The sequence below is a fragment of the Suricata suricatta genome, chromosome 4, assembly GCF_006229205.1.
Source record: "Suricata suricatta isolate VVHF042 chromosome 4, meerkat_22Aug2017_6uvM2_HiC, whole genome shotgun sequence".
In the NCBI taxonomy this organism is placed as follows: Eukaryota; Metazoa; Chordata; class Mammalia; order Carnivora; family Herpestidae; genus Suricata; species Suricata suricatta.
In genome coordinates, this window is record NC_043703.1 from 81,247,289 (window position 1) to 81,267,181 (window position 19,893).

A 19,893-nucleotide genomic window follows, 5' to 3' on the forward strand; every position below is an offset into this window, starting at 1 on the left:
TCTCTCCTCTATTCTCCCCAAGTAACAGGAAAGACCTTCTGCTCTGGCATTACCAGAAGCACATCTGAACAAGAATAAGCCAGATGAAAACCAAAAGGGCAATGTTACTCTCATATTGAGTGGCATTAGGCTAGCCCATGCAGCTGATGGAGTGCTTTGTGCCTAATACTTGCACAGACTCCTTGACTTGGGGACTTATGAAAATAAAAAGAGCCCATTCTGAGTTAGAAATCGATAAATAGTATTTTTATTAATTGGAAAAGGATGCTTTGCTATATAAAATGTGGTTGGGGCACCTGGGTGGTTCAGTTGGTTAAATGCCCAACTTAATCTTAGGTCATGACCTCATGGTTTGTGAGTTCAAGCCCCACATCTGGCTCTGTGTTGACAGCTGGGAGTCTGGGGCCTGCTTCAGATTCTGTGTCTTCCTCTCTGCCCCTCTCTTGCTCATGCTCTGTCTCTCTCTCTCTCTCTCTGTGTCTCTCCCTGTCTCTCTTAAAAATAAGCATTTTTTAAAAATTAAAAAAATAAACTAAAATGTAGTTAACTTAAGAGTAATTCCATATCAGAAACTATAAATGGCATTTGCTGGGGTTTCTGGTAAAATCAGTTTTTCCCCATGAAGAGATTAGTGAAGTATCATTTTGTGTCAATAATGATAATAATGAACCTGACTCCGTTCTATTGCTCTACAAGCAGTAACACCTCTAATGATCACACTTCTGTTTTTGTCTGGGTCTGATTCAGTGTTCTCCGATCCAGTGGAACAAGGAGAGACGTGTCTGCCATGCTCTCTGCTGGAAGAATAGCTTCCTGATTGGGGGCAGGCCCTTAAATCAGGGAGTCCATTTGTCAGGGCCACAGGCAGTGACATTTTCCTCACAAAATCACTAAACAACCTCCCTGGCTGCTCTAAGTCAGGGATATTACTTGCAACTATATTACTCCCAATTTTGTAAGGACTATAATAGGAATAAAGTTAGTAACTCTCTCTCTCCAGACTATGGGCTTCTGAGGGACAGGGTTGATTCTTATTTCACTTTCAGGTCCCAGTGTATAAGTTTGTAGTGAAAGCTACCTAATATTTCTGAATCAACAAATGAATAAATGAATGGATCAACTTGCTTGGGAAGATGGAAGAAAGGCTTCCATTCATGTGCCAGTTAAGCCATTTGCTTACTTAGTCACTAAAAAGCCTTTATTTTACTTCCATAAAGCTTGAAAAGGTAGAGTAGGGGTTACACCAAAGTAGACACAAAGTTCTTGTCGGACCATCCAAAGTCTCACCTGTTAAAAAAAATGCATTCCTATATGATTATCAAATAAAGATTAATTTAGTTTAATAAAGCCCCTTAAAATATATACATGTCCCTCAAACAACGTTTACTTTAGTAAATAAATGCCAAACCAGGGGCTAGTTGAGACCTGGATGTGGTGTGTGGATTAAGCAAGGAAATCTTACAGTTGGAATAGAGGGTTTAGGAAAGGTAGAGTGATTTGAAAAGCAGCAAGGGGTAGCCTGAGGCTGACTGGAGGTTAGAAATAGACATTGGAGTTTGAAGGTTAAGGTAGAACCACAGAAAAAAATGAAACAAAAGCACAAGGAATCTTTTGTTCTACCTTGGGGGCCATGTATTGACCACAAGAGGCTGTGGCCAAGATTGGCTTGAAAGACTACACATGTTGGTGGCCCAACACTGCCAGTGTGACCAGGCTGGACGAGCCTTTCCCCTTGCTCCATTCATCCCATGGATGGACTTCCTCCAAGATTCAGCCACCCAACTCAGGCTGGGAGGAAAGGGAAAGAGGAAGAGAAATGGGAAGAGAAAATGGGTGCATGGCTGCTCCCACACTTCTCTCAAGAGACCACACTTCAGCCTAAAGCTCTAGGGCCTGGTCCAGACACACAGGAGTGTGTATGTGTTACCGTAATTGATTCTGATTCTTCACTGTGTTCCATGACATATCCATGCGTATTTCAATGTAAAAAAAAAAAAAAAAATCACAGGAAACTGACCCAGGAAGAACATGTACTGCATTTATCCTTTCTCATCTCTTCCTTTCTGTTGTAACACCAACTGGTTATCTGTGGTTCAGTTTAAGAAATCATCAATATTTCCTGTTTTGGCATATTCTTATTTGAGTTTTATTGAGAGGAAATCTACATGCATATCAAAAGGATTTGATATGCTTGAAAAGTTTATCTTCTAGTTAATCTGAACATCCTCCTTTCAATCTTGTCCCTACTACTAATGAATCCAACAACGGTGTCCTCAGGGATGAGCTATTGAGACACTTCACACAAATGAATCCCAAAGAAATCCCCAGGACTAAAAGAGGCCACTCTCCAAAGGTTACCCACTGCATGCTTCCATTTATATGACATTCTCAAAAACCAAAGCATTTTCAAAGACAAAACAGCAAAAGGCCAGGAGACAAAACGATGGGAAACGACTGAGAGCAGATCAGTTGTTGCCATGGAATGGGATGACGGAGACTTTGACCGTGAAATGTCAGCACAAGGGAGTCTGCTTGGGTGATGGCACTGCATTCACACAAATCTCTGCACTTGCTAAAATGCAAAGAACTGAACACATACAAAAATGTCAAGTTTAAAGTATATGGTTTTAAAATTTTTAATTCCCTCCCTGTCAAAAAGGCAAGGGCAAATGATAAGAGCATGAGTAAAATGATAGATGTTTGATGTAAATGTAAGTACAGTTCAGGCCAGATTCGGATGGCAATGGCTTGGGGATAAGCAGAGAAACTGTATGAACTTCAGGCACTTTCTCATTGGCTCTCTTGTGAATCTTCACAGTGCAGATCAAGACACCAGGACTTGAACAATCCACCCTGCCAGAGAACACCAGTTAGGAAGTGACAGAACCAGATTCGAATCTATGTCTCTGTCTCTCTAAAGCCTGCAATCTTTGCAGTAAAACACCTAAAGCCAGACGAGTGACATCACTACTACACAACTGGTTGAACACGGACAGTATAGACAAGGCTTGAGGCTTATTCTTTGCTATTGTTGAGTTGTCTGATCTTTATGGTCACTCTTGACTAAAAGCCAAATCTTATAATAACAGCAATTGCTGTCTTTCTTAAAACCTGTGTTTAGAATAATATTTCAACAGCCAAATTGTTCCAAGCAAAGTTCAATGAAAAAGGATTTCAATATAATCAGAAGACTAAGACAGATCAGAAGAATTAGGGAATCAGAGCTAGTCCAGTTCTACAGTGAAAAAAGGGTGATGGAACGTTACATAGAAAATTCCCCACAATTTCCAGTTTGTGCCAAACCAATAGGACAATATTGGTTACAGGTAAGTCAGAAAAACAAACTTTTCATGATGATGTAGAAATGATTTTATGCCCAAGGCTTTAAAGTTCACAATTTCATAAAACGCTTTTAATTATTCTCAGAAGGAAAAAAAAAGTATAGACTTTGCTAAAGCAAAAATAGCTATTTGACTTCACCTAAAATAATTATACAGGAGTCAAATGTAGCTGCTGACCCCTTCTGAGATAAGAAACTAGAAAACCTGCAGAGGAAAGGCATTAAAAGAACAGCTTGCCATCTCCCCCATAGCAGATAAATCTTTCTGTTCATCACTCTACACGCCTGTATTGTCAGATGCAATACAGTTAGATGCAAGACTCTTACTGAGTCTTAATCCAAAATAGTATATGGCAGGTGGCTCCGGGAATGGCCTAGAGAGAGACATGGCTCCTGATGGCTCTAAACCAGCCCTTCTAAAGCCTCCCATTCTGAACGTTGAAACTAGCATTTCTCATGTCAGAGGCACAATGTAATAAACTCTTATATATTCTGTTCATTACCTGAAATCTACTACACTTTTTCTGAATCTTTTTTTTTTCTTCTACACCTTAAGTGTTTCAACCTTGGCTCACAAAAGAAAGGTGGTGTTTTTTGTGCTGTTCCATAATGAATCTGTTTTCCTCTGTGCATTCCTCTTTATATAAGGAAGGACACACACTGCCCTGGGCATGATATGTGCGTGTTTATTCCTGAAATTCCGTGGGAGATACCAAAATTCAAATACTCCACCTCTGCCTCTCTTGGAAACTACAGAATCCTTTCTTGGGTCGCACTGTTCACCTCCATGGCATTCGTTATCTAACTATTCTAATTTATTAACATCTTACATGTTTGCTGTATTGAGATTCTTCTTAAAGGCTTTATTAAGGGATCACTTACATACCATCACACGCATTATTTTTCTGTACGGCAGTGATTTTTCTTTTATGTTTCTATTGCTGCATAGCAAATTGCCATTCAACTGGCAGCTGAAACAATGTGTTATCTGACAGTTGCCACAGCTCAAGAGTCTGGCTGGGTTCAGCTAGGTCCACTGTTTGAGTCTTGCTGGGCTGAAATCAGGTGTCAGCAGGGTAGTGTGGGGAGATAGCAAAAATCCACTCACAGGCTCAAGCAGCTTGCTGACCAAATTCAGTCCCTGAGGGGTAGGAATGGGTCTCCATTTCCTTGCGGCCTGTGAGCCACAGCAGGCTTTCTTCTTGGAGGCTGGCTGCCTTCCTTCTCATTTCTGCACGTGGCCTCCTCTTCAACAATGCTGGGACCAATTCTCCTGACACAGTCTTCCCATCTTCCTGTCTACCTTGGCTCTCTGATTCTAGTCAGAGAAAGCTCTCTGCTCTTAAAAGCTCATGCCATTAGGGGCTCCTGGGTGGCTCAGTGGGTTAAGCTTCCACTTTGACTAAGATCATGATCTCAAGATTTGTGGGTTTGAGCCCTGCACCAGGATCGGAGCTGACACCTAGAGCCTGGAGTCTGCTTTGGATTCTGTGTCTCCTTTTCTCTCTGCCTCTCCCGCTCACCCTTTGTCTCTCTCTCTCTCAAAAATGAATAAAGATTAAAAAAAAAATTTAAAGGCCTCAGGCCATTAGTATGAGCCCATCTGAATAATGAAGGACTGTCTTCCTAGTTCAGGTCTGCTTTAATGACTTCTGTAAAGTCCCTTTTGCCAGGTAGTGTAACGTATTCATAACCAGCAGGAACAACGTGGGGTACCATTCAGCCCACTGCAGTGTTATTTCATCCAGCCCCTCAAAGATGATTAAATGAGGAATCTTTTGGTGTTGCATGTGGACTATCCTACAAGGATACCTAGTACTAGCACCTACTACCTAGTACTAGAGTTTTCATTAGAATTCTTGCCATTTCGATTCTAGGCCTTTTGACATCTTTAGGGTTAAAAGAATAAGAATTTTAATTTTTACTAGCCTCCTCTACCAAGCACTTTCAAATACATTGTCTGATTTCATCCTACCACCCTCTGTCATTGGTCCTTATTGTCCTCATTTTAGAGACAAAAGAGATGAGACTCAGTGAGGTTGAATAATTCACTCCAGGTCATTCTGCTGGTAAAGGAGCCAAGATTTGAAGTTGGATCTTTAAAACCCAAATTCTTCCATGTGAGGTGAAAGGTGAGCAAAATTTTGCTATCATTTCTTGTGTCTTAGCTTCACCATCTAACAAGATTTTGTCAGAGTGCTGTGCTTTCATTCTTTCACCCACTCGGCAAATATTTACTGAGGCCCTACGACCTGTCAGCTACTCTCCCAGGGCACTGGGGATTCAGCAGGGAAAAAACAAATATCCCCACTTTCATCGAGCCCACACTTTAATGTTGCAAGACAGACTGGAGCCTAAGAAAGAAAGAAATATATGGTGGCTTTTAAAGACGATAAATGTCATTAAGAAAAATAAAGCAGATATGGGACAGGGCCAGAACCAGGATGGCACTGGGTGAAGTAGAAGGACTTAACCTTTTAGATAAAATAGTCAGTGTAGGCTTCACTATGAAGGTGACATTTAAGCAAAGAATTGAAGGAAGCAAGACATACACATAAGCAAATTGTACACAGGAATAGAATATGTCCAGGTGTCAAAGCCAGAAAGATGAAGCATCATTAAAGTCTTATTTTTTCCTGAAGAAGGGGATTTAAAAACTATCAACTAAGGTGGAGATAAGGTGTGGCCTCTGGATCATAACAGCAAATGCTCGTTGAAACTCACAATGGGAGCAGGCTAACCAGTTTCTCGGCCTCACAACAACTAATGCCGGGAGCACTCGTTACTTTTACAGATGAGCCTGTGGAGGCTTTCAGCGCTCAACCAACTTCCCAAGGTCACTAGGCTGGCCCCCATCTCAGAGCCACGGCTCCTGGCTGTGGTGCCCTATTTTCTTTGAGGACAGAAATAAGAGGGTAAGTGATAGCCTCAGACATTATGAAGAATGCTCTAGGCTTCTCTACACTTTTGCACCGGTGCAGACAATCCCAAGGACATGTAAAACTGCAGGCTGACTTCTAAACACACGCATAAACTCAAATCAATATGCAAGGAATTTACTCTCTATAATATGCTTTTTGGAAGGGGGAAGGTATAGGAGGCCTGTATGCGGAGGGAATTCCTACAATTTGTTATATAAATCAGGGCAGCTAATTGCAAGGCAAGGGACACCATAGGTTCACAAAATTCTAAACCCTCCCAGGCAGCTTTGGCAGTATGGTGATGGCCTCAGACCTCTGCACTTCATTTTTTGTTTTCGCTGCTTCAGGAAATATTCCATGCCTTTCTTGTCACAGTAGAGCAGATCCCATCAGATAGGGCAAAGCTAAGGAACAGTTTATGAATTCATCCTAGCTATTAACTCACATGAAAGTTTCAAACTTGCAGTAGTCTTTTTTTTGGAAAGAAGAATAAAGAAGAAAGCAGAGAGAATAAAGATCGAATAAAAGAAAAGAGGAATGAGAAGAAAAGAACAAAAGATCAAAAGATTCCATTTCCATTATGATTTTCCACTTGCAACTTAACTTGCCCCAAAGTCGAGAAAGAAAATGCCTATTTCTTAGATGTTGAGATTATAATGTTTATTTCTTTGAATGCCAAGTCTCTTATCCTTTTTTTTAAATATTACTTTTTATCAAAGATCCAGTGAGGGCAACCCCCTAGACTTGTTGCTGCCTTTATTCATTTTTCTTTCTAATAATAATAAGAGTGGCCCAGGAATCCAGCCACTCTTTGTTTGCTCAAATCCACTGTTTTCATTCAAAACTGAAATCTTTCTGGGATGAAATGTGAAAGAGCATAACCTGCTCAGCTTAAGTTAACTCTATCATTATCCCTCATAAGCTGTGATAGAAATCTCAAAGTTTTGTTTAGACACTTAATTTTTTCTTTTTTGGAATAAGCTCCCTAAAAAAAGATGATGCCTTTATGCGCACACAAGGCAGTCGGACTGCCTTTTAAGGGTTACAAATACAAGTTCTGGCTTGAAAAGCACATCAACATTTGAAAGGATATTTTTTTGTTCATTTAGACTGGCCATGATCAGAATTTGGAGGCAGCTGCATCAGTCCTGAGGCTAAGTTGAGCAATCACAGAGTCAGAGATCAGTGAGAGGAGAATGTTCTCTACCAGATCAGTAGGCAAATAGACATTTGGACATTTTCACCGAGTAAGGTCTGACTCCTCCTTCCCCAGTAAACATATTTGGATGCTGTGAGTTCATGTTGCGTGATACCACTTTTCTCATGGATCTTAATTTTTCATAACTGTATTTCTTGTCTAGCAATACAGAAGAGTGCCCTGGTCATAAATGTCCAGATTGATGAATTACGAGGAAGTAATCATCCCTGAGTAACCAGCACACAAGTCAAGTAATAGGACAACATTTTGCATGAACAATTTTGTGTGTGAGCTGAGAAGTGGCCCATTTAAATGTTATTTACACAGTGCATGATGGGCTGAGATGTGCCTGATCAGGGGCCAGCATGCAAGAAAGTTCAAGGTCTGTGTGTGTTGGGGGGCGCCGGGGGGGGGGGGGGAGTACAGGGGGCAGAAACTAGCACAAGAAAGTGGCAAGTGTGTCTGACAGTTCCAAGGGGTGTTGAGATGGGTCCTGCACGTGGAGGTAGCCCTGTTCCAGTACTGGAAGGCAGCTCTTTCCACCTCCCTAGCCTGGGGACATGACCTGGGGGACCCTTGAAGTCCTCAACACTTAGGGCTGTTGTTTTGCTCTGGAATCTCCTGACTAAAACATAACACACACATTAAAAACAGCACTTCTCACCAGCTCAGAGAGAAATTGTGCTTCACTAACATTACAGAAATCCAGCTTTATATGAGGATAACAGTTGGAGAGACAAAATAGGTAAAAAGTCAATTGTAATAATATAAAGTCTCTTCCTCAATTGAAACTAATTAAAGTATTTTTAATTTGTTTTTTAGAGAGAGAGAACTCAAGTGGGGGGCAGAGGGGGAGGGAGAATCTATTCTATAATATTTATTTATTTTGAGAGAGAGAGAGAAAGAGAGAAAGAGAGTATAAGCAGGGTAGAGACAGAGAGAATCCCAAGCAGGCTTTGCACTGTCAGCTGGAAACCCACACAGGGCTTAATACCACAAACCGTGAGGTCATGACCTTAGCCAAAATTAACAGCGGGATGCTTAACCAACTGAGCCATCCATGCACCCCACTAATTATGAAGTCTTGATAAGCAATTCTGTTTGAGAGTTTGGGGGAAAAAAACCTATGAAAATGTTAAGTTTAGGTCAAACATGCAAAATACCACAACATACTACATAATTATATTAAAATAATCAAATTTGAATTAAATGTCACAAAACCATCCTACTCAAATATACCAAGAGATCCTTTATCCACACAATATTGATATCGTAAGGGTTTCTTTTTTCCTTTCCTTCCTTCCTTCCTTCCTTTCTTTCTTTTTCTTTCTTTCTTTCTTTCTTTCTTTCTTTCTTTCTTTCTTTCTTTGGAAATGGCTACTTTCTATACACAAAGTACAGAAAATAGTTTACATATTTCATTTTTTAACATCTCTACTAAACTATGGAACTTAATCGAAGGAAACTTCATTTAAAATGGAGTGGGAGGGGCGCCTGGGTGGCTCGTAGGCTAAGCCTCCAGCTTCGGCTCAGGTCAGATCTCACATTTGTGGGTTCGAGCCCTGCATCAGGCTCTGTGCTGACAGCTAGCTCAGAGCCTGGAGCCTGCTTCCGGTTCTGTGTCTTCTTCTCTCTCTGCCCCTCCCCCTCTCATGCTCTGTCTCTCTCTGTATCAAAAATAAATAAAAGCATTAAAAAAAATAAATAAATAAAATGGAGTGGGAAGTCAGAAGGGGAAGATCTTCCATTCTCCCACTCAACCCTAACTGCAGATTTCACAGGAATAGACTTACCTTGCAAGGACACACTACTTTAACTACCACATTACTCTCCCAGCAAGAGGAAGAAAGATTTCCTCCTCTCCCAGGCAACAGCCCAGCCAATGAGAGACAGTCACAATTCAGCCAATGAAAAGCGACTGTATTTCCAGCTCCCATTTTATAGCCAATAGAGTTTTTGTTTATAACAGCACTTCCAACCCCTCCCCCCCCTTCACTTTTCTCTGCAAAAGAGCCTTCCGCTACTTTGCTATTAGGACTTGCCTATAGTTTTGCCCTAACTTGTGCTTCTCGGATTGCAATTATCTATAATTCCAGAATGAACTCATGTTTGCTGATAAAATGACTGGCAGCTTTATTTTTAAGGTTAATAGACTAACCTGCTGGTTCCTTGAAGGAAAATAGAAATAAGCGATACACAAGACAAAGGAAAATATAAGGCAAACTTCGTGTCCAGAAATACCGTAGATATATGAAAAGATTTCTTATATAGTCTTCTTGTCAAATACAGTTTTTCAAATAGATCTCTTCAGAGAAGTTACCCAATTTGCGCTAACAAGTGACACAAATTATTTTCCTAAGTGTCAGCAAGGAAGATTACGGAACAGATGCCATAAGGAGCTATAGATCTCCTGTGGGGGGAAAGACAAGTAGGAAGAAAATCAGGAGCCAGCTCCCAGGGATGAGCCAGAGCTCCTGCAGGAGTGCACCCACTCAGGCTTCAGAGGGGAATGCCAGAGACTCTTGAAATCTAATATTCCGTGCCCTGAGCCCCTCTGCTGTGTAGGGTTAGGAGGCCAGAGCCAGGCCCCCAGTGTCAAATTCCTCCCACACCTCTGGGTGGCCAGGGGCACGTTGCTCAACCTCTCTGGACTTTAGTTTCTTCTGCTGTAAACTAAAGGTTCCTTTACCTTTTAGCACTGTTTTGAGGACTAAATGAAATATCGTGTTCTACAAGAGTGGCTGGCACTTGGCAAGTGCTCACTAAAAAAGGGATTTTATTGTGATTAAGGTCTGCCGATAGTTTCTGCTGTAAAATGAAATTCAAACCCTGGCATTCCTGACAAACTATTGAGTTTGGGAAATAGTAGCATGCATTTAAAACTGATGAAAACCAGTCTGGGGCAAGGAATAGGAAATGAAAGCATGATCAGGGTTTTAAAGGCACTAGGTTGGGCAGGGGTAATGTCCAAGGTGCATACAAAGAACAAGCAGGCCTGACATCGGCTGCCATCTCACTCGGGACAGCCTGGTGCCTCCACCCCTGAGAGTGGGCCTCTGTGCACTCTTTGTGCTGATAAGCCACCCAGAGCCACACTCTGTGGCCTGAAGTTGGAGATGGGGAAGACGCGAGGCCCACGGAGGAGCCCCTGAAGGAGGTTCATCTGAGCCAGGACCCATCAGAGACAGGAAGCTACGTGGTTGTGACACTGCACTTCCTCCAGGTGAGCCATGCAGGTTACTGCCACTGGGACCCCAGTATTCTGCTTGCTATGAGTGTCCATGATTCAATTCAAACTGAGGCCCAAGAAGTAGGTGGGAGTCAAATGATTTACCCAAATCTGCTGTTCTCCATACATCCCCTCACTTGGTCTGGGTCGACACCAGCTGTCCATTCTCCAGAGCCATAAATCAGGGATCACTTCTTGCCTCCTCCATTATCTGGTCCCAACATGGCACCAAGAAGGCAACACTGAGTTTTCTGAAGGTTCTCGAAGCTGTCAGCTGCCACAAAAGCAATTGTAGTCCAAAGAGAAACTCTATGCCCAAGTACCACTTGGACCAGTGGGAAACACCACCATTGGAAGGAGTGGGAGACAAGGTTTGCTGGAGGCGGGGGTGGGGGGGCATGGCCACACTGCGCCATGTCAGGGAAACCACAGACACTGAGCACAGCTAGAACCATGGTTGAGAGGGCACCCCACCAGCCCCACATTCAGAAGTGTGGGTATCAGCATCCAGCATCACCTTCATGTAGAATCTACTAGGAGACACCAGCTCTGTGTGAAACAGAGTCCTCATACGAAAGAGTTCCTTACCTTTCAACGTGATTCTCACATTGAACAGGAGAGACAATAACCATTCCCTACTGAGGAGCTGGCTATCAGGAGGACAAACATGCTGGGGTAGGGAATTAACTCAACCACGAAAACATAAAACAGTCTCTGACCCTTAAATTTCCAACAGACTGTGGCTGAGAACAGAGGGTGGCCGTAAGAAGGCAAGAGAAGCTGAGGTTGCAGGAGACAGCCCTGTCTAAGCTTTGGTGCTGCATTCACAGAAACCTGTCCTCTTCTTTGAGGAGGCATTTCCACATAGTTCCATAGGCTCTAGGAATAAAGCAAGCTAAGAAAAATATTGAGCATTAGGTGTGTATATACTGGGCCAGACATAAATAATAAAGCAAGGGTGTATTGATTATTCTCAAAACCAAACATAAGTACAATTAGCTGTGTCCACCACTGTCTTTTCCTTACGTTTCAGCCCAACGTGTTTTATTTTGTGCCTGCTAGTGAAATGTTATTTAGCTGGGGGAAGGGCAGTGGTCTCTTCCTAGCAGTAAGAAATAATGAAGATGACAAAATTTTCCATTTCAAGAATATATATATATATATATATATATATATATATATATATATATATAGTTGGGGTTTGATTTAATGAGGAAAATCATTCTCCTCCTTTGCTGCACACAGCTGAGTGAGCAAGTGCTCATTAAGTACACACAATACACACTCTTCCAGCCTTGGAAGTTCCTGCACCTGCAAAGGGCAAAGAAGGAAGGCACTAAAATGAAGCCCTTTTTTATTGCACAAAAGAATGCTCTGACTTTGGATCTGACAGACAAAACTGCCCTGTGCAGTTACATGCATGCCCTAATATTTAAGTAAAAACAGAGTTTGGGGAGCAATCTAAATGTATCTTCTTGAGGCACCTGGATGGCTCAGTCAGTTAAACATCTGACTTCAGGTTCAGTTTCATGGGTTTGAGCCCAGAGTCAGACTGTGCTGACAGCTCAGCACCTGGAGCCTGGAGCCTGCTTCAGATTCTGTGTCTGTGTCTCCCTCTCTCTCTGCCACTACCTTGTTTTCTCTCTCTCTCCCTCTCCCTTTCTCTCTCTCTCTCTCTCTCTCTCTCTCTCTCTTTCTCTCTCTCTCTCTCTCTCTCTCAAAAATAAATAAACATTAAAAATAAATACAAAAATAAATAATGTGTCTTCTCATTAGAGCTGTGCTAGGGGGTACGGGCATGTAAGTGTAGGACTTATTCCATCATGATTTCAATGAGCTAATTACTACAAAGCCATTCATCTGTCTCCTACTATCATTTCTTGACAGGGTTAGAAGAGTTACTGAAATAATTAAAATGTTGGCATCAAAAACAAAAGTTTATTTTTATAAAAGTGTGCAGGCTGCTTCCCAAGGCACTTTTTATTTCACTCACAGGGAAGCTGAAAAATAGATGTGAGTTGGATCTAACAGGAAAAGATCCCTGGGACCAAGAAAGAAAGACAAACACCTAAAAACGGTCTGTGTTATATATGACTCTCACAGAGTGAAGGGGGTGCTTCCCTGAGGGATGTGCTTTCCAGGGAGATGACCCAGTCCTGCTCCAGGGCCCTGGCTTGCCCCCTGCTGTCAGGGGGATGAGACCACCGCTGGGTCCCAAGGCAGCCACACACCACCTTCCTTGGAATGTTCCCCCTCTTCAAAGGGGAAACAACTTTGGAAAACCACTGCCAATCTGAATTGCTTCTCTCTCCACATCTTTATTTTTTTTAACTTTGTTTGTTTTGAGAGAGAGAGTAAAAGCGGAGGAGGGACAGGGAGAGAGGGGGAGGGCCCACACTCTCTGTGCCAAGCCCAGTGCAGAGCTTGAACCCACAAACCGTGAGATCATGACCTAGGCCAAAATCAGGAGTCTGAGGCTCAGCCGACTGAGCCACCCAGGTGCCCATCTCCCTCATCTTTAAATCTTTTTCTATTTCCTCATCTCTTTTGCACACGTTCGAAAATGTTTAAGTTAAATTCTAGAAAATTAAGTAAATGAGAGAGAGGAGGGGAGGGATTGGACCAAGTGGACAATGAATGTGTTTTAATAGGGGCACCTGGGTGGCTCAGTCAGTTAAGCAAGCATCATATTCACAGAAAGGACCTCGTTGCCTGTAACAGTGGTTTTTAATTGTTTTTAAACCTTTGACCATTTGAATTATTTGTTCAACAAATATTGACATTTTTGTGGGGTGTTTTTTCTAAGTTCTGGGATAGAGTAAAGAACAGAACCAAGAGCCCTGCTCTCCTGGGGCTTATAATTCCAGGGAAGGAAGACAGGCAATAAACAAAGAAGCAGAGGCAATCTCCTTCACAGATCAGGATTTGGAGAGAAAAACAAGCAGGGACTAAGGACAGGGCTCCCAAGTGTTTGGCACCCAAAGTTTCCAGTCCAGAAATCCCCTCAGTCTGGGCAGAGCAGGAGGGCCCATCCCCTAAAAGAGTCAAGAATGGCCTCAGGCAGGGCCTGAAAGGGGTGAGGAGGGCGGACAGGTGAGGGTGGGAGGAGCCATACAAAGCAGCAGGTAAAGGAAGGCCTTGAGGTGAGAGGGCAGGGATGGCGGCCTGTGTGGCCAGCAGTTCTGAGGAGGAGAGGAGGGTGGGAAGGAGGGCAGGGGTTAGGGGGAGGGAGGAGCAAGGGAGGGGGAGGGGAGGAGAGCAGAGAGAGGAGTGTGGGTATGGGGGAGGGTCAGGAGTGTGGGAAGGGGAGGGCATAGCTGGGCCTCTGGCAGCCTGAGGAGGATGTGGCTTTTACCCTGAGCGTGGGGAGGCCATGGGGAACATAATGCTCTGTGGAAGATTAATTATAGGAGTGAGGGTAGCATGGGGGGCCTGGGTTATACAAACAAAATATTTCAGGAAAGCCCACTGCAGTCCAAGCAGGAAAAGGCAGGGGGCTGGCTCAGGGGGCCATATTCCTCTCTGAGAACCTCCGAGGCAGACAATTCCCGAAGTTCTCAGGATACATACTGAAAAGGCCAACCAAAAGAATACCTCAGATTCACCCATCTTCTTTATGAACTGATAAAGGAAATTTTCAACTTTTAATGTGTGTGGTGCCTGCTCTTGGGCTCCTGGGAAAGCTATACCTTACCATCTACCAACGTCAAAATGACTCTGCAAAACCTCAAAGTATGTGTTTGTATTTCTGCCCTAAGTACACATTGTACTTCTGCTTTGTTAAGAAAAATGATAAATAACCAAAAAAGAACATTCCAAACATAAAGATAAGAAAACAAAAAACCCTCCCTGGTCTTTATAAGATTAAAGTCATGCATCCTTGCACACGCCAAAAACATAAGATAAATCCTATAACTTTCTGGAATGTCCTTTGTCATGATGATTTGTAGCTCTTTAAGTAAAAACATATATAATCCTGCCCCAAATGTTCCTTCTCCAGAGCTCTCTCTTCTTTGAAGATTGTGTATCTCAAGCAGCTGTCCTTGCTTGGGCTCACATAAAACCCTTTTCCTCTCTCTTTAAAATTTTTAAAACACTTTGTTTATTTGGCATGGACAGAACCAAGTGATTGTCTTTCGTGGCAGATTCATAGGGAGTTTTACTTTCTGATTTACACATTTTTGTCTCATATGTTTTTTTTTTGCAATATACCTATATTCCATACATGTAGATGAAATAAAGTTATATATGTAGTGATATATATTTTGTTACTGAATAAATATTTTTTGAAATATGAAAAGGATTCCCTTTCCATACTTAAGACGTGCAAGTGTCCAGCTTCAACCATGTCCATTTTTCTCACTCTTGCAAGATATAGGTAACTCCCCTGTGGTGAATTGACTCATGGGAGGTGCTGACATGCCCTCCTCACTCTTGCCCTGGCCCCCACACTGTTTGTTCTCCACACCAATGACACTCCACGTCCTCACACCTCATGTGGGCCTCCAGTACCACCTGCTCCCGATCTTGGTGGCTCTCTCCTATCACAGTAGATGGTAGTGAAACCACTTACTTAGAATTTAATCATTACCTCTCCTGATATTTTTAGATCATATGTCACTGCAGTCATATCTAACTTCCCAAGTGTCCCTTTGTCCCAACTAAATTTTAAGTCAGACAACAATAGGAAGTACGCCATGCACATCTTTGTATTTCTGTGGAATTTGCTTAGGATAGATCTTCAGTAAAAATAACATAACCATTATAAAATCCTCAAAATGAAAAGGCTGTTGGAAACCATCTAGGTCTGTGTTTCTTTAGTGACCGCTGGAATCTTGGATTGGTCCCCAGACCACAGTCTGGGCAACACAGCAGCCTAGGTGGGGCCTGGGAATCTGCATTTCTACAAGCCCCCAAGTGAGCCTATTACTACTAATGCATGAGATTTGAAAATTCTGGGTCTGGCCAGAAGTTTTCTTATGGAATCCATTAACCTAGGATATGTAAAAGGACAGATAGGGGAATATAGATTTCATCAAGGGGTTGTGTAATTTTCTGAAATACAACATAATATGTCTGTATGTACATATTTGCAGTTTTCTAGGAAGAAGATCAATAGATTTCATTAAATACTAAATGGTCTCAGGGCCCCCCCGCAAAAGATCAAGGACCACTGATTCTTGGCTCACTTTCTCATATTCAAACCAAATCCCAGATTTAGACTGTTGTTCTGCAAGACCTTACCAATGATTGTTAAATAAATTATATTCTTGCATTTCTTAAAGATAACAAATTTTTATTATTTCATTAGATAATTTTGCCATATCAGACCTGTGATAGCAAAGTTCAAAAAAACCTCTTCTCTCAATCAGTATTCAGTCTCATGATATTTTCTCTGAAAAAATATCAGTGAGTTTCATTTTGGCATGAATATTGGGCTGTCTCATAAAAAGAATATGAACCCTAACTAGCACTGAAATCTTTTCTACAAAGAAATGACAATGAAAACACAATCAAACTTTTCTTCAACAATCCTTAATTCTGGCAAACATGGAGTAATGCCTCCAACATTTTGAAGAATATTTATTTCAAACCTAGAAATCTAAACTGAATCAAATTGTCACCAAGATTGTAGAGACAAAACAAAGACGATTTTAGACATGTAAGAAATAAGGATGTTTTACTAGTAAATTTCACTCAAGGTGTATTCCACTAAAACAAAAAGGTAATCTAAGAAAGAAGAAATTTTAAAAATCCAAGAAACATGAGTATATGATCAAATGCATCAGAATAACAAATGGGAGGTAAAGGAAGCAATCAGTGCAAATTAGGACTGAGACGGAAAGATTTCAGAAAAATATTTTGAAGAAGACAATATGGATTTCATTGAACGGGTAGACAGAACAATTAAGATGTGGAAGATACTGTTTATTAAGAATACAGTGTGTCTTCTGCTAATAGGAAATGAAAAATATATAATTATAAAATCCAGGAAAACAAAGCACTTTGCAAAAAAGCATTGTATAAGCATAAAGAAATTTTGAAGATGGAGTGACACTAAATAACTTAAGAGTATAGAAATAATTTTACCTTATTCTTACAGCTTCATATATGAACTTACATTCACTTATATTACAACTCAATCATAAAAACACCATTCTAGAGTGAATATTATTTTATAATCCTAATATTTTAAGGGTTACTATTTGTTTTCAAATTTTATGGTTCACCAGAAAAGCAAAATATGACAGATTTAATTTTAATTACCAAACATAATACACATAAGAAATGTTGACAATGCAAAAGAAATATTAGAATGACAGAGTTGGGAGAATGGGTGAAGAGTAGTGTGAAAAAGTGATGTTTTACTTTTTATACTTGGGAGCAATGGAAATTGTCCAGAAGTATATGAAAAATCTTTGAGAAAATTCATCATTTACTATGATTTAAAATAAAAGTTTATCAATTAGGCCTAGAATAAAATCTATCTAAATAAATGAATATTGTATAAGAATACCTACAATAATACCATCATACTTAGTAGAGAAACTTTAGTTACATATATCTTAATCCTTTAATATCAAATTTTATCTTACCATCAAGGTTTAAAACCAATGGGCCTAGCCAACACTGTAAGGAAAAGAAAAAGAAAGAAGACATGAAAAGAAAGAAAGAAAAGAGATAAAATGGTTATATTTATGGAAGAGAACGAAATTAAAAATTAGAGGTTATAGGAAATTTCAGTGAGTTACCAGATAAAATATCACCTTGTAAAAATCAACAGCATTGCTCTCTAAGAGCAATAACAAACAAACAAAAATAATTAAAAATAAGATCTTAGGGACAATAATCACAAAGCCGTAAAACACCTAGGAACAAAATTTTTAAATTTGAAGGCCCAAGGCTTTGTAGAGTAAAAGTTCAAATTGTATTAAATTACACAAAGGAAAATCTATTCCACATTCCTAGATGGGAAGTCAGGATGTAAAATTGTCATCAAACTAATTAATAAAATCAATGCAATCTCAACAAAAAACCCATCTTAATTTCATCTGTTAAAACAGATTTAATTTTGAAAAGTAAGATAAAATAAATGCCCTTTCTCTTACTAGATATTGAGATGGTTAGAATAACAGCACAGTACTATTGCAAGAACAGATAACTAGACCAAGGAACAGCACAGACCAGTGGAATAGAATAGATCAGAGACAGACTCATATGCACTCATATGCATTCACACCTGTGAATACTTGCAAATACACACACATATGAATCTAATAAAAATATAAAGGTGGCACTACAAAAACAAATAGGGGAAGGAAAACTATTCAGTAGACAATAGTAAAACAAACACACAAACAAACATGGAAGAAAAAGAATACTGTACTTTTTTCCAACACCTACCCCACAGCACTGTGTAGATCCTGGGTGAATAAACACCTAAAGATGAAACATAAAATCATAAAATTAATAGAAGAAAACAGAAGAGGTTATCATTGTGAGCGAGAAGAGAAGGACTTAAGTCTTTAAGATCTTCTTGAGCTGCTTTGGTGGCTTAGTCAGTTAAACATCTAAGACTCTTGATTTTGGCTCAGGTCATGATTTCACAGTTCATGGGTTGGAGCCCCACTTTGGGCTGTGAACTGACAGCATGGAGCCTGCTTGGGATTCCTTCTCTCTCTCTCTCTCTCAAATAAATAAATAAACTTTTTTTTTTTTAAGGAGGACTTTTTAAAGCTCAAAAAGCACAAATCAGAATGTCAAAAAAGGTGCTTCCAAAAAAGTAAATTTTAAGGCCAAACTTCCCATTGGGAGCCAATGGATACTATCTAAACTTGACAAACTATGGATCAGTAGCACAGATGTATTATTTTGAAATACAGTGATAACCACAAAATTAGTAAAATGTGGTTACTTTGGTGAGTGGAAGTAGCATTTGGAAAATAGGCTGGAAAGTATTTCATTTTATATCTTTCAATATTATTGTCAATGTACATGAATGTTGTTATCATGCATATTCACTGTTTTACATGCTTTTTTAAGTTTCTTTTTTATTTACTCAGAGAGAGAGAGAGAGCACATGCGTAGGAGGGGGAGGGACAGAGAGAGAGGAGAGAATTCCTCAGCCCAGAGCCAGACTTGAGGCTTAAACCCATGAACCACAAGATTATGACCTGAGCCCAAATCAAGAGTCAAACTCTTAACCTACTGAGCCACTCCTACATGTATTGAAAGCCCTGGAGCTGGATTTGACCTCTCCTTTCCTGACTAAGGAGATCATACCAGGTAGTGGGAGGAGGTCATTAAAAAGGAATCTAGAATCAGAAAGGTTTTTTCTTATCATCTAACAAGAGCATTTCAACAAAAGCTCTCATTTTAGGCAAAATAGAAAAACAAATATTCTCTTTAGTGGTCAAAGCTAGTCCAAGTTGGGAAGTGTATAGGTTAATAAGAGCTATTGCGGAAATTTACTTTAGGTCAATCAAAAATGCCATTTGACACCCATAAATACATATATTAATACTTTGGTTGTAGACACGTAGTTTTCAAACTAGTTATGTCATTTTTTTTATTTACAACCTTTATTCCAGGTTTTTAATATTTTAATTCCAATTCTTTTTCTTTTTTCTTATTTTAACTCTTCAGGTTCATATATGTTATAATAAGTGGTTTCATACTTTTTACAAAGGAAGGAAGGAATGGGGAGGGCAGTGACAGTAATTAGGATTCAGTTAAGCTGTGTGTAACAAAAAAATAAATAAATAACAAAGGTTTAATCCCAAATGAAGATTTTATTTTTTTCTTCTCATGAACTCAGAACTATCACTCAGGAAGCCTTATGACCACATCGGTTCCTGAGGCCACTCTATCTCTCTGCTCTGCTCTCCCCAGCTCACTGTATGCAACTTAAAGGTCACTTAGAAGTATTTGCCAAGACTCCAAACATCATATTCTCTTTTCAGACATCAAGAATTAACCAAATGGGGAAAGGGAAGGTAGGAAAAAGGACACCCCTTACACTTGAATTATTTCCTTTCATGGAATTTTCCAGAAAATCCCATGTAACACTTCCATTTTCATGGCCCTGCCCACCAATTCTTTACATTTCCATTAAAATTCTTCCTTCTGGAGAGATAAGTTTCATGTATTTCTGTTATCATCTTAAAATGTTATAATCTTAAAGAGAGGTCTACATGTTTAAACT

General features: G+C 40.3%; 1 long non-coding RNA gene across 1 annotated transcript in view; it reads right to left on the bottom strand.

The window, feature by feature from the left end:
• Positions 1–1,234: 1,234 nt before the first annotated feature.
• Positions 1,235–19,893, bottom strand: part of LOC115288949 — a 55,129-nt gene continuing 36,470 nt past the window's right edge. The window contains exons 2-4 of the long non-coding RNA XR_003907284.1: positions 18,093–18,128; positions 17,285–17,318; positions 1,235–1,287 (exon numbers count right to left, since the gene is read on the bottom strand). This is a non-coding gene — a long non-coding RNA (uncharacterized LOC115288949). The remainder of the gene's footprint in view (positions 1,288–17,284; positions 17,319–18,092; positions 18,129–19,893) is intronic.